Source organism: Garra rufa, chromosome 15, assembly GCF_049309525.1.
Source record: "Garra rufa chromosome 15, GarRuf1.0, whole genome shotgun sequence".
NCBI classification, from domain to species: Eukaryota; Metazoa; Chordata; class Actinopteri; order Cypriniformes; family Cyprinidae; genus Garra; species Garra rufa.
Window position 1 is genome coordinate 33,194,735 of NC_133375.1, and position 12,068 is coordinate 33,206,802.

Here is a 12,068-nt window from a genome sequence, read left to right on the forward strand (position 1 = left end):
ACCCTGTCTTCCTGTTTCAGTTTAAATTACGTCAACACATAGAATAACGCTGCGTGTTTCAAAGCACTTCAATGGACCTTACGTTTTTCAACGGATTATCATATGTGCAGATTCCATAGAAGGAAATGTATATTGCCATCAAATTATCTTCTTCCCTTTCTAATGTAAAGTCAGGCATTTTGGCATTGTTCTGCAAGTTTTTTGGGGTGAAATGCAGGAATTCACAACTGATTCGAGTTTATTAATCTCTCAACCTTTTAATTTGCTGTATTGACCATATTTTGTAAGTGGCCTGTGAGTAAGCAGTGCTTCTTGCTAGAGTAGGCCTATGTGACCGTGCCAGGGTTTGTCCACAGCAAGCGCTAGCCACTCCAAAATGAGTATGTCATACAAAAATGTTGAAGATTAGCAGAAAGGCGGGTGATGTGATGAGCTTTTGCCACACTAATGCAACTTATTAAGTGTACTAAAAAATCTTGTGTGTTGACTTTCTGGTCAAACTGAACGGTTTCTGTCTTACTTTTGGGGGAGGGGGTCCACTGCTCCTGTCATATTGCACATCCTGCTTTACATCCTCATTCCTCTGTATCTTGAAGTGAACTTTACAGATTTCACCGAGTTGCACATGTCACTGGGTCAACAGCATTGTTGTTCCAGGACCAACATAACATGCTAACCCAGAAACATTTTTACTCTGCAAAATCACTTTTATTGCACTTTGTTTGACCACCTTGGGCAAATGTGTTAATTTCATAATACTGTCAAACAATCGTGCTCTACAGGAAATGTGCCTCTGCAGTGTTTGAGGAGTTTCATCCTGCAGTTTACTTTGTTTAATGAAATGGATTTTAATAGTCTACTTCTTGGAACACAGAGTGGTTCATAATATGTGACCCTGGACCACAAAACCAGTCTTAAGTCGCTGGGGTATATTTGTAGCAATAGCCAAAAATACATTGCATGGGTCAAAATTTTTTATTTTTCTTTTATGCCAAAAACCATTAGGAAATTAAGTAAAGATCATGTTCCATGAAGATTTTTTGTAAAATTCCTACTGTAAATATATCAAAATGTAATTTTTGATTTGTAAAATGCATTGTTAAGAACCTAATTTGGACAACTTTAAAGGTGATTTTCTCAGTAGCCTATTTTGATTTTTTTGCACCCTCAGATTCCAGATTTTCAAATAGATGTATCTCGGTCAAATATTGTCCTATCCTAACAAACCATACATCAATAGAAAGCTTATTTATTGAACTTTCGTGTGATGTATAAATCTCAGTTTTGTAAAATTTAACCTTATGACTGGTTTTGTGGTCCATGGTCACATATATTATAAACGTATTAACCACACTCTATCTATCTATCTATCTATCTATCTATCTATCTATCTATCTATCTATCTATCTATCTATCTATCTATCTATCTATCTATCTATCTATCTATCTATCATCCAACACCAAATTTGGTCTTAATGTTTCTACAAATGATTAATCAGTGTGCTGGCTACCTTGACCGCATCTTGTTGTCTAGGGAGGCACCAGACCAGACTCTGAGAGCCAGCCTCTGTCTACCTTTTTTACTTTCCGTTTTTTCCTCTTGAGACAGCAGTAAACGAGAGACTCGTGCGGGTTTCCTCATAAGGAGGAGAGAGCTCAAGCTATGAATACAGGGTGTGGATTCTTGTGTAAGCGCATTTCAACATGAACAAAAGCTCAAATACTAGTGCTGACCTTATCCAAAGGAGCTAATTAACGGTAAGATGAATGTGTTTTAACCTGGTTTTCTTTAAAGGTTTAGATAACCAAACAAGTCACTTTGATTTACTTTTTCCCTCGAATGAGAAAAAAGTATTTACATTTGTAGTATTTTTATTTTAAATATGTTTAAATTGTGTTGGTTTTCGATCGTTGCTCTCAGAAAATGATCCTGTTGCAAACTTAAAACAACGATGCTTAGGCTATGCTACTGTTATGTAGGTAGGCTACGGTTTTACAGTTAAATAGGATGAATCTTAATTATGTTATTGTGTAATGTAATATATTATGTCTTAAAAATGAATTCAACCAAATAGGTCTGTAAATGGGGGGAAAAAGCGATTATTAAAACTACTGTTGCCATTATATTATAGTAATAGGGAAAACCACTAACGTACGAATGGACGTCAGACTACCAGAGATGTCTCCTGAGGATAGCCTGTTCACTCTCGTTTTTTTTTTTTTTTTTTTTACTAATTAACACTAAAAAGTCGACACCTGAGTGAAATAAAAAAATAATTACAGTACAAATAATTACTAGTAACTATTAAGTCAACGACAACGCAATTCATACCTTAAAATTAATTGAATGTATTCTGTATGTAAACTAAACAGTTACTAGTTCAATCTTAGAAAGAGAAAATGATCCACACAGTTAAATAGACATAACTTAAATATTACACAGCTCTCGGGAATACAGTAACCCTCTTAAACATATCTTAAATATATATTACATTTATTATTTTTATTTTTTTTAGCCCAGCCTTCCGTGTGGGCATGTGTACGTGTGTGAAGTATGCAGTATGCCCTGCTGAAAAAAACAGCTAATACCAGCCTAGGCTGGTTGGCTGGTCTTAGCTGGTTTAAGCTGGAAGTAGCTGGTTTTAGCTGGTCTCCCAGCCTGACCAGCCTGGCCAGGCTGGAAAAGTGGCCAAAACCCCTCTAAAACCAGCCTGCCTTCCAGCTATGACCAGCTAAAACCAGGCTGCTTGACCAGCTAAAAACAGCCAACCAGCCTAGGCTGGTTTTAGCTGGTTTTTTTTTCACCAGGGTGTAGTGTTGAATACTAGTCTTAGCATTATTCTGTAGTGTGGAAACACATTTCTATATCAACAACACCTTAGTAATACACTCTAAAAAGCACTGGGTTAAAACAATCCAATTCGGATTTGGATAGGACAAAACACATTTTACATAAATTTTACCCAGCAAACTGGGTTATTCAACTCAGCTAATATGTTGATTTATTTTTACTATAATACTAGCTTATTTTTTACCTCATAGATGAAATAATGTTTACAAATTAACTGGTTTGCATGATAACTTTGTTTTCCTTTATTTATATAATTTAACGTTACATCATTGTTTATCGTTTTTAATACATAGGCTATACATATTGCCTATATATATATATATATATATATATATATATATATTTGTTAAACAAGTATATATATATATATATACTTGTTTAACAAACAGTAGAAGTAAAAGTTAAACTAGAGCTGATTAGTCACGATTAATCGATTCAAAGTTTTTTTATATACTATTTGTGTGTGTACTGTGAATATTTATTATGTTTATATAAACACACACACACACACACACACACACACACACACATATGTATATATTTGTAAAAATATTTGTATGTAAACACTTGTATATAATTTATATTAAATATAAATATTTTACATAAATCTAACATGTTTCCTTAATATATACATGTGTGCATTTATATGCATAATAAATATACACAGTACACACACATATAGTATGTAAACAAAAACTTTTATTTTTATTGATTAATTGTGACTAATCATTTGGCAGCCATGGTACACATCTTCATTCTGTTCAAAAGTTTTCAACCTCAACCCCAGCTCTTAATGCATTGTGTTTCCTTCTGGAGCATCAGTGAGCATTTGAATTTTCTGTAATAGTTGCTTATGAGTCCCTCAGTTGTCCTCAGTGTGAAAAGATGGATCTCAGAATCACACAGTCATTGTTGGAAATGGTTCAAATACACTAAAATGCTGAAAATCCATATAATTTGTAGGACCTTCAGGATTTTTCTGAACAACAGCAGGCAGTTTAACTGTTCAGGACAAACAAGGGATTCATAAACAACTATCACTAAACAAAAAAACACAGCTGTGGATCATTCAGGTAACAACACAGTATTAAGAATCATGTGTATGTAAACTTTTGAACAGGGTTATTTTTATAAATTCAACTATTATTTTCCTTTGTGGACTATACGTAAATGTCTTTTATGTGAGATATCTTATTGAGGTCAGTACTAAATAAAAAATAACATGCATTTCGTGTGATCCCACTTAAATAATTAACATTTTGCAGATTCTGCAAGGTGGATGTACATGTTGCATAGATAACTACTGATTATAATGACTCATACTATCTTTTTATGCGTCGCGTCGCATCGCGTCACGTAAACACAACACCATGTCTGCATTTGCAATCGTTACAGGCCATCAGTTAGAAGCGCAGACTGTCCTTGCAACATTTGAATTGCCCCATATTATAGCCTAAACCCTTTGTGTACAGCTGGCATTGTAAACTGCTCTCTCCCAGGTTCAGGAAACAGTCCTCCGTGAAATGCGCATCACACACTCAAAAATATTTGGATTGTACAGTTTCAGAACAGTTTTGTAAATATAACTTAACCACTGATTCGTAGTTCCTCATTTGGAAGGCAAGTACTTTCGCTTTTGCAATAAAACACACTGCGTCTCCACAACATGGCAGCTGCAACACTACACTCTCAAAAAGGATGTGTTAATTTTTAACACATTGTTTGTGTTATGTCTATTTTAGCACATTTTGTGTTACTTTGTGTTAAATGTGTGTTAAAAACGAAAAAGAAAAAAGAAAATATCCAACACAGTGTGTCCAACACAATATGTGTTAAATATCAACCAATCACATTGCTGCTTAATTGTCTCACTTCATGAGCCGTTATTCTACTGAGACAAGCAAATTTTCTTGTGCTTCAAGTTTTCATCGTCAGGACATAACTTTGATGTGTGAAGGTAAGAAATGTTTGTATTTGCCATTATACATTTTTAAAATGTCTTTTGTGATCGTTTGTAGACGGTCGAGGGGCATTTGGCACATATACATGGTTGCCGGAAAACTGCCTCACAAATGCCGATGCGAGCTGCGTCTGCTGCACATCTCGACGGTGGGAGCTTATTTTAACAAGCTTTACAGTTTCTTTTGTTAGATTAATTGTGAACAGAATCGCTTTTAATTAATCATTGACATGTTGTAGTGCTCACGTGAGGAAATGCATTCGTTCGTCGCGTCTTTCTCTTTGAAAATGAACATTCGTGGTGCCATGTATTGTGCAAATTGCCCTAACACTAACATAATCTCTGATGCTTAAGCTTTTCTTGCCTTTTTAGCTATCGCTATTTTACAATATTCGCTATGTGTAGCCTATAAATAACAAAAGTATCTTTATTTTACTCTTGCAGCTTTGAATGGAAGACACTCCAGAAGCACTTGTGGCAGTTACTGATGTGACAGAGACAAACGAGAGACTTCATCTCAACGACCCTCACCACCACTTGTATGCTGATAAAAATATGTAAATAAAACGATTAATACTTAAGAGGTTGTCAAATACCACATTATTTAAAAATTTAAAGTACAAATTGTATAAACCATTAACAACTTTTCACTCAAGGAACAATTAAAATGTCGAAATGACTGTATTGTGCTTGTTTACCTCTCTTTTTTTAACCTTTTTGAGTTTTTATGTAATTGTTAGTAGCAGGTTTAATAAATTGTGTTTAAACTATACATTAGTTTGCAGTGTCTTTATTGCATACAAAATTTGTTAAAAAATAACATACTTGACACAAATTGTGTATTTATAACACAATAGTGTGTAGAAAAAATCAACACATTTTCTGTGTTAGCTGGAATAACACACTGGTTGAGTTAAAACTAACACAAAATGTGTTGTCCTTAACTAGACACAAAGGTGTGTTAAGAAACAACACAGGCTGTGTTGTTTTTAACACATCCTTTTTAAGAGTGTACTACAGCCAGTAACACTTTCTTTCCATATACATATGGGCGGTGTTATGCTCATCTACTCACCCCGTGATGTGGAGAAGTGGGGGCGTGTTTAAACAAGCTGTTTTAGGGAGGTGTGGCTAAGTCTTAACAAAACAAAAAACCGCATCATATGACCCCTTTAATATAGATTTAATGTCAATTATTATGTTGATTATTGTGTAATTATTTACCCCAAATAACATACTTTTACATATTCTTAAATTATTTGAAAACTGTTGCTTTAATCATCTTAAACAAAACTGAAAATCATTAAGAAGACCTTTGTCTCAAAATGTATTGAATAATTTTAGCCTTTTTTAATTTGCTACTTAAATCTACAACATTTCTAAAAACATCAAATATTAGATCAGGTAAGCACAGAATTAACTTTGCACTGCTGCCCGCGATCGGGTCAAGGATCAGATAAAATTGCAGGTATATCACTGAAAACAAATGTTTTGGAAAATGCTATGCCACATTTTTCTGCCATCTAGTGGTTTAGAGGAAAATAATATTACCCCGGTGGCGCCTTTAACCCTGTCGTACCTAATTTTATTTTAAAATTTTGGTGTCAATAAAAATCATTTTGTAATTATTCCCATGTGTGTTGTACTGTATCAGAGTAACATTAAAATGAATTGTGTCTCTGTTCTTAAACAGGTGCAAAGATGAGAAGGAAAAACTTGCAGACAGTAGCGTTAGTTCTGACAGGTGTTGTGTGCCTGGTCTTGATCATGAACAAAAATGACTTTGAAAATGACGTGACATTGATGAGCAGAGACGTAAATGAGATACTCCAAACGAGTCAAAATCAAAACGATTTGTCCATATTCGAAACTCTCCAGCCTTCATCTTCGTATTGTGAGCAGAATGTGTCTGCTTATAATGTGACTGGGTTTTCTACTCTGCCAAAGCATATCCAAGACTTCCTGCTTTACCGACACTGCAGGAGTTTTCCCATCCTTCTTGACGTGCCTGATAAGTGTGGTGGACCCCAAAACTCTGCAGATGTCTTCCTTCTGCTGGTCATCAAGAGTTCTCCAGAGAATTACGAGCGACGGGAAGTTTTGCGGAAAACATGGGCTAAGGAAAGACAGCACAAAGGTGTGTGGATCCGCAGAGTCTTCATAAGTGGAACGAGTAGAACCGGCTTTGAGAAGCGCAGGTTAAATAAGCTATTGCAGATGGAGAACAGTGAGAACAAGGACATTTTACAGTGGGACTTCCATGATTCATTCTTCAACCTCACACTGAAGCAGATCCTTTTCTTTGAGTGGATGGAAAGATGGTGCCCAGATGCCAGATTTCTTTTAAATGGAGACGATGACATCTTTGCTAATACGTTTAACATGGTTGAGTATCTTCAAGGTCAGAAGGGCAATGATGGAAGTAAACATCTCTTTACAGGGCACCTCATCCAGAACGTAGGTCCTATCAGACACCGTTCAAGTAAATACTATGTCCCAGTGCAGGTACAGGAGTCTGATAGGTATCCTCCGTACTGTGGCGGAGGAGGCTTTCTTCTCTCCAGCTTCACGGCCAAAACGATCTACAGAATGTCTCACTCTATAGAGCTGCTGCCCATTGATGATGTTTACATGGGAATGTGTTTGGAAAAGGCTGGCCTCAAACCTACATCCCACCTTGGCGTAAGGACCGCTGGTCTGCATATCCCCGCTCCGAATGTTGACAAATTTCACCCTTGCTTTTACAGAGAAATCATTTTAGTCCACAGATTTCTGCCGCATATGATTTTTGTGATGTGGAATGAAATACAAAACCCACATTTGCAATGTGGAAAGACAAAGTCCTTGTTAAATCTAGAAAAAAATGATCAGGATGTGTGATTGCTTTTAAATAATGAGCTTTACAAGAATCCTTTTCTAAACATAAATTAGTTTTGGCGTGGTGTGGTGTATTGCACTTTAACTAAAATGAAAAAGGTGGTTGATTCTTTCTCAGCAATAAATGTTTTAGTCTTTGTGATCTTTATGGTTGTTTTTCAATGATCAGAGAGTGCGTCTCAGTATAGAAATGTTTATATCTTGTTCTTTAAAATCTAATTTTATCAGGGGAATTGAGTGCACTCTTAGAAAAAACAAGCACAAAAGCACTAGGGTGATACCTTTTCAAAAGTTATACTTCTGTACCTTATTTACCCCTATAGGGTGCATATAGTGTCTTAAAGGGGACATTAGATGGCCTTTTTCCACAAGTTGGTATGTTTCTTTAGGATCTTCGTAAAATGTCTAGAACATTCTTTGGTTAAAATTCCTCAATGGTCGAGTAAAACAACACCCTTTTTACCATGCAAAAAACAGCTCTGTTCACAGTGAGCAGTTTCACTGCATTGCTCTTTAAATGATAATGAGCTAATGCTCACTCTGCCCCTCTCTTTTTGGACATTCATTGGCATGTTACTATCAAAAACAAAACTAATCCACTGTGTTCTCAGTGGCTCTGATGTTGAAGACTAATATATTCACTTTTGCATCCAATTACAAAACACCTGCACTGCTCACGAGTAGTTGCTACATCAGGGTGGAGAAAATGGCAGATAGCTTACAATTGGCTGAGAGCAGGAATATGCTAATGTAGGATAGTCCATAGGATGTTGTGGGCGTGGCCTGAGCAGTTTGACATCATACTGATCAGAAAATCAACGGCTTAATAATTAAGATTGTTTAGGTTATTTGGGGATTTAAAAATGTGAATTTTGCATCCGATGTCCCCTTTAAAGGTACATTAGTATCTAAATGGTATGTATTATACCTTTTGAAAGGGTACCATTTCAGTGACAGCCTTTGTAGTGTTTTTGTCTGAGATTGTGTTGTATATAATGATGAACTAGTATTTTCTATGCAAAATTGACTGCTGAAAAGCATCTGAAGGATTTTATACTTATAAGAGGTGTAAAAGGGTATTTTGAAGTACATGCTGTATTGTACAAAGTGCAAATATTTATAAGCTACTTATTAGTTTTAAGATATGTCTGCTTTTGTTGAAGTTTTTTTAAATGTCATGTTTTACTGATAAATACTGTGTAATGGATTTTCACAGAGAATCATGTTCATGTAAACCTTAATGTTTAATTGGGATATAAATTATTTTGATAACTACGTTTGTAACTTATGCACATTGTGAAATCCTAATGAAGTTGACAGAGCTCTCCTGCCAGAACTGTTTGTAAAGTCAAATAATAATAAAATACGGTACCATTTACATTTACTCATAGTGTCGGTCATGTAAATGTGGCTTTAGAGACAGCAATAAACGAGAGACTCGTGCGGGTTTCCTCATTAGGAGGAGAGAGAGCTCAAGTTATGAATACAAGGTGTGGATTGTTGTGTAAGCGCATTTTAACATGAACAACAGCTCAAATACTAGTGCTGACCTTATCTAAAGGAGCTAATTAACCGTAAGGTAAGATGAATGTGTTTTAATCTGGTTTTCTTTAGAGGTTTACATAGACAAACAAGGCACTTTGATTTACTGTTTCCCCCCGAATGGGAAAAAGTATTTACATTAATAGTATTTTCATTTTAAATGTGTTTAATTGTGTTGGTTTTCGATCGTTGCTCTCAGAAAATGATCCTGTTGCAAACTTAATACAACGATGCTTAGGCTATGCTACTGTTATGTAGGTAGGCTACGGTTTTATAGCTAAATAGGATGATTGAAATAGGACGGACGTACGAATGAACTTCAGACTACCGGAGATGACTCCTGAGGATAGCCTACACTCTCAAGTAGACACCTGAGTGAAATAAAAAATAATAATAATTACAGTAGCTACAAATAATTACTAGCAACTATTAAGTCGACAACGCAATTTAAATGTATTCTGTATGTAAACTAAACAGTTTCTAGTTTAATCTTAGAAAGAGAAAATGATCCACACAGTTAAATAGACATAACCTAAATATTACACAGCTCTCTGGAATACGCTATTCTGATTTTCAAATGGGCAACCATCTTAAACATATGTTAAATAGGATATATTAAATATATGGTTTATTTATTTATTAATTAAATCACAGCCTTCCGTGTTGGCATACGTGTGTGAAGTATGCAGTATGTAGTGTGAATACTAGTCTTAGCTTTATACTGTAGTGTGAAAACACATGTCTATATCAAAAACACCTTAATAGACTCTAAAAAGCATTAAGTTAAAACAATCCAATTTGGGTTATTTTTAACCCAAGGGCTGGGTAAATATAGGACAAAATAAATTTTGGGTAAATTTTACCCAGCAAACTGGGTTGTGTCACATGGAGGGTCAGAGACGTGCGGATCCATTCGCAGCATTTATTGAGATGTGTCAACAGGCAAGAGTAAACACCAGAAAACAGGAACAACGTAGGTAATCCGGGAAACAGTTCAATACTCAAGCAATGGTCGCAATGGCAGGCAGCAGGAATCAATAACGGGGTACACAGTCCAGAGTCATACACGGGATATCCAACACAGAAAGAAACGCTTAGAATTACGACCATAGGAACAATAAGACTTCGCAGAGTGGCTGTGTGTGTGTGAAGCTTAAATGCATGTGGGTAAATGTGAAACAGGTGTGTGCAGCAATCAGTTCAGTGGGAAACAAGGAGCAGCTGTGTGCAGTGATTGGTGCAGTGGCTTATGGGGATTGCAGTCCAGAATGTGTGTGCAAGAGTTCATGATGAGAAGACAGACCAGATACATGACAGAGCCCCTCCCCAAGGAGCGGCTTCCAGACGCTCTAACCACATAATACAACCTGGAGGGTGGTGGAGCGGAGGCGGAACAGGGGGAGGGATGGAGGGCCAGGTCCATGTAGGGGTACTGGAACCTCGAACTGAGGCGGAGCCGACGGAGGGAGAAGCCACGATGGAGGAAGGGTTGGCTCCTGCATGGGGCCGACCGACGGAGGTGGAGCCGGTGGAGCCCGAGGCGGAACCGGAGAGTCGATGGTCCTGGGCGACACAGAGGATCCGGAGGGCCAAGGCAGAACCCAAGGCTCTGGCGACCCCGGCGGAGATGGAGGTCCGGAGGTACGCAGCGGAGCCGGAGTGACAGAGGATCGAGGCTGTGCCCACGGGAGGGAGGAGGTCCACAGAGCCGGCAGGACGGAGTGACAAGGCGCAGCCGGAGGAGTAGAGTCCAGAGGCGAAGGTGGGGCGACGACTGACCGGGGCGGAGCCGGAGAGACGATGGAGCCCGGAGGAGCTGGTGGGCCGACGGCCGACAACGGAGACGAGGGAGCACAGAGCCGGGGTGGAGCCGCAGGGTCGGAGGGCCGAGGTGGAGTCCAGGACTCTGAGACTGGAGGTGATGGTGAGGGATCCCTCAGTCTGGACACCGATGGAGACTGGCAGTCCCACGGCAAGTCCTCTGCACCGAAGGTGGGATGTGGGTGAGCAGAGGGACTGTCAGGAGACAGAGGTGGCGGGACTGGAGCAGCAGGGAGGGTGGGTGGGAACAGTCCATGCATGAGCTCCGTGACCAGAACCGGGCAGACAGGAATCTCAGGACGACTGGATGGAACCAGCAGAGTCTCTGGAAGGCTGGGCGGAACCAGCGGAGGCTCTGGAAGGCAGGGCTGAACCAGCGGAGTCTCTGGAAGGCAGGGCTGAACCAGCGGAGTCTCTGGAAGACTGGGCGGAACCAGCGGAGTCTCTGGAAGGCTGGGCGGAACCAGCGGAGGCTCTGGAAGGCCGGGCGGGACCAGCGGAGACTCTGGAAGGCCGGGCGGGACCAGCGGAGACTCTGGAAGGCTGTCTTGAGGAGCGGGCTCTGGACAACGCTCTTGTGAAGCGGGCTCTGGACGACGCTCTTGTGAAGCGGGCTCTGGACAACGCTCTTGAGGAGCGGGCTCTGGAGAACTGGATGACCCCAGCGGAGATTCAGGAGGGCTGGGCGTCTCCAGCGGAGACTCTGGAAGAGCAGGCTCTGAGCGAGCGGTCACTGGAGGGCGCTCTGGCGGCGCAGTCACTGGAGGGCGCTGTGGCGGTGGAGACTCTGATTTGACGGTAGCCATCTTGTGCCATGGCTGTGGAAGGGTGACCATCTTGAGAGCAGACTCTGGAAGGGCTGCCATTTTGCGAACCGACTCTAGAAGGGAGGCCATCTTGTCAAAAGACTCTAGAAGGGAGGCCATCTTGTTCACAGACTCATGTGAGGCAGCCATCTTGGCCGGGAACTCAGGAACAAAAGCCATCCTGGCAACAGGCTCAGGAGGGGCGGCCATC

The 12,068-nt window shown here is 39.4% G+C and overlaps 1 pseudogene; it reads left to right on the forward strand.

Moving 5' to 3' along the window:
- Positions 1–1,650: 1,650 nt before the first annotated feature.
- LOC141287223 (N-acetyllactosaminide beta-1,3-N-acetylglucosaminyltransferase 3 pseudogene) lies at positions 1,651–9,046 on the forward strand (annotated as a pseudogene).
- The last annotated feature ends 3,022 nt before the right edge of the window (positions 9,047–12,068 follow it).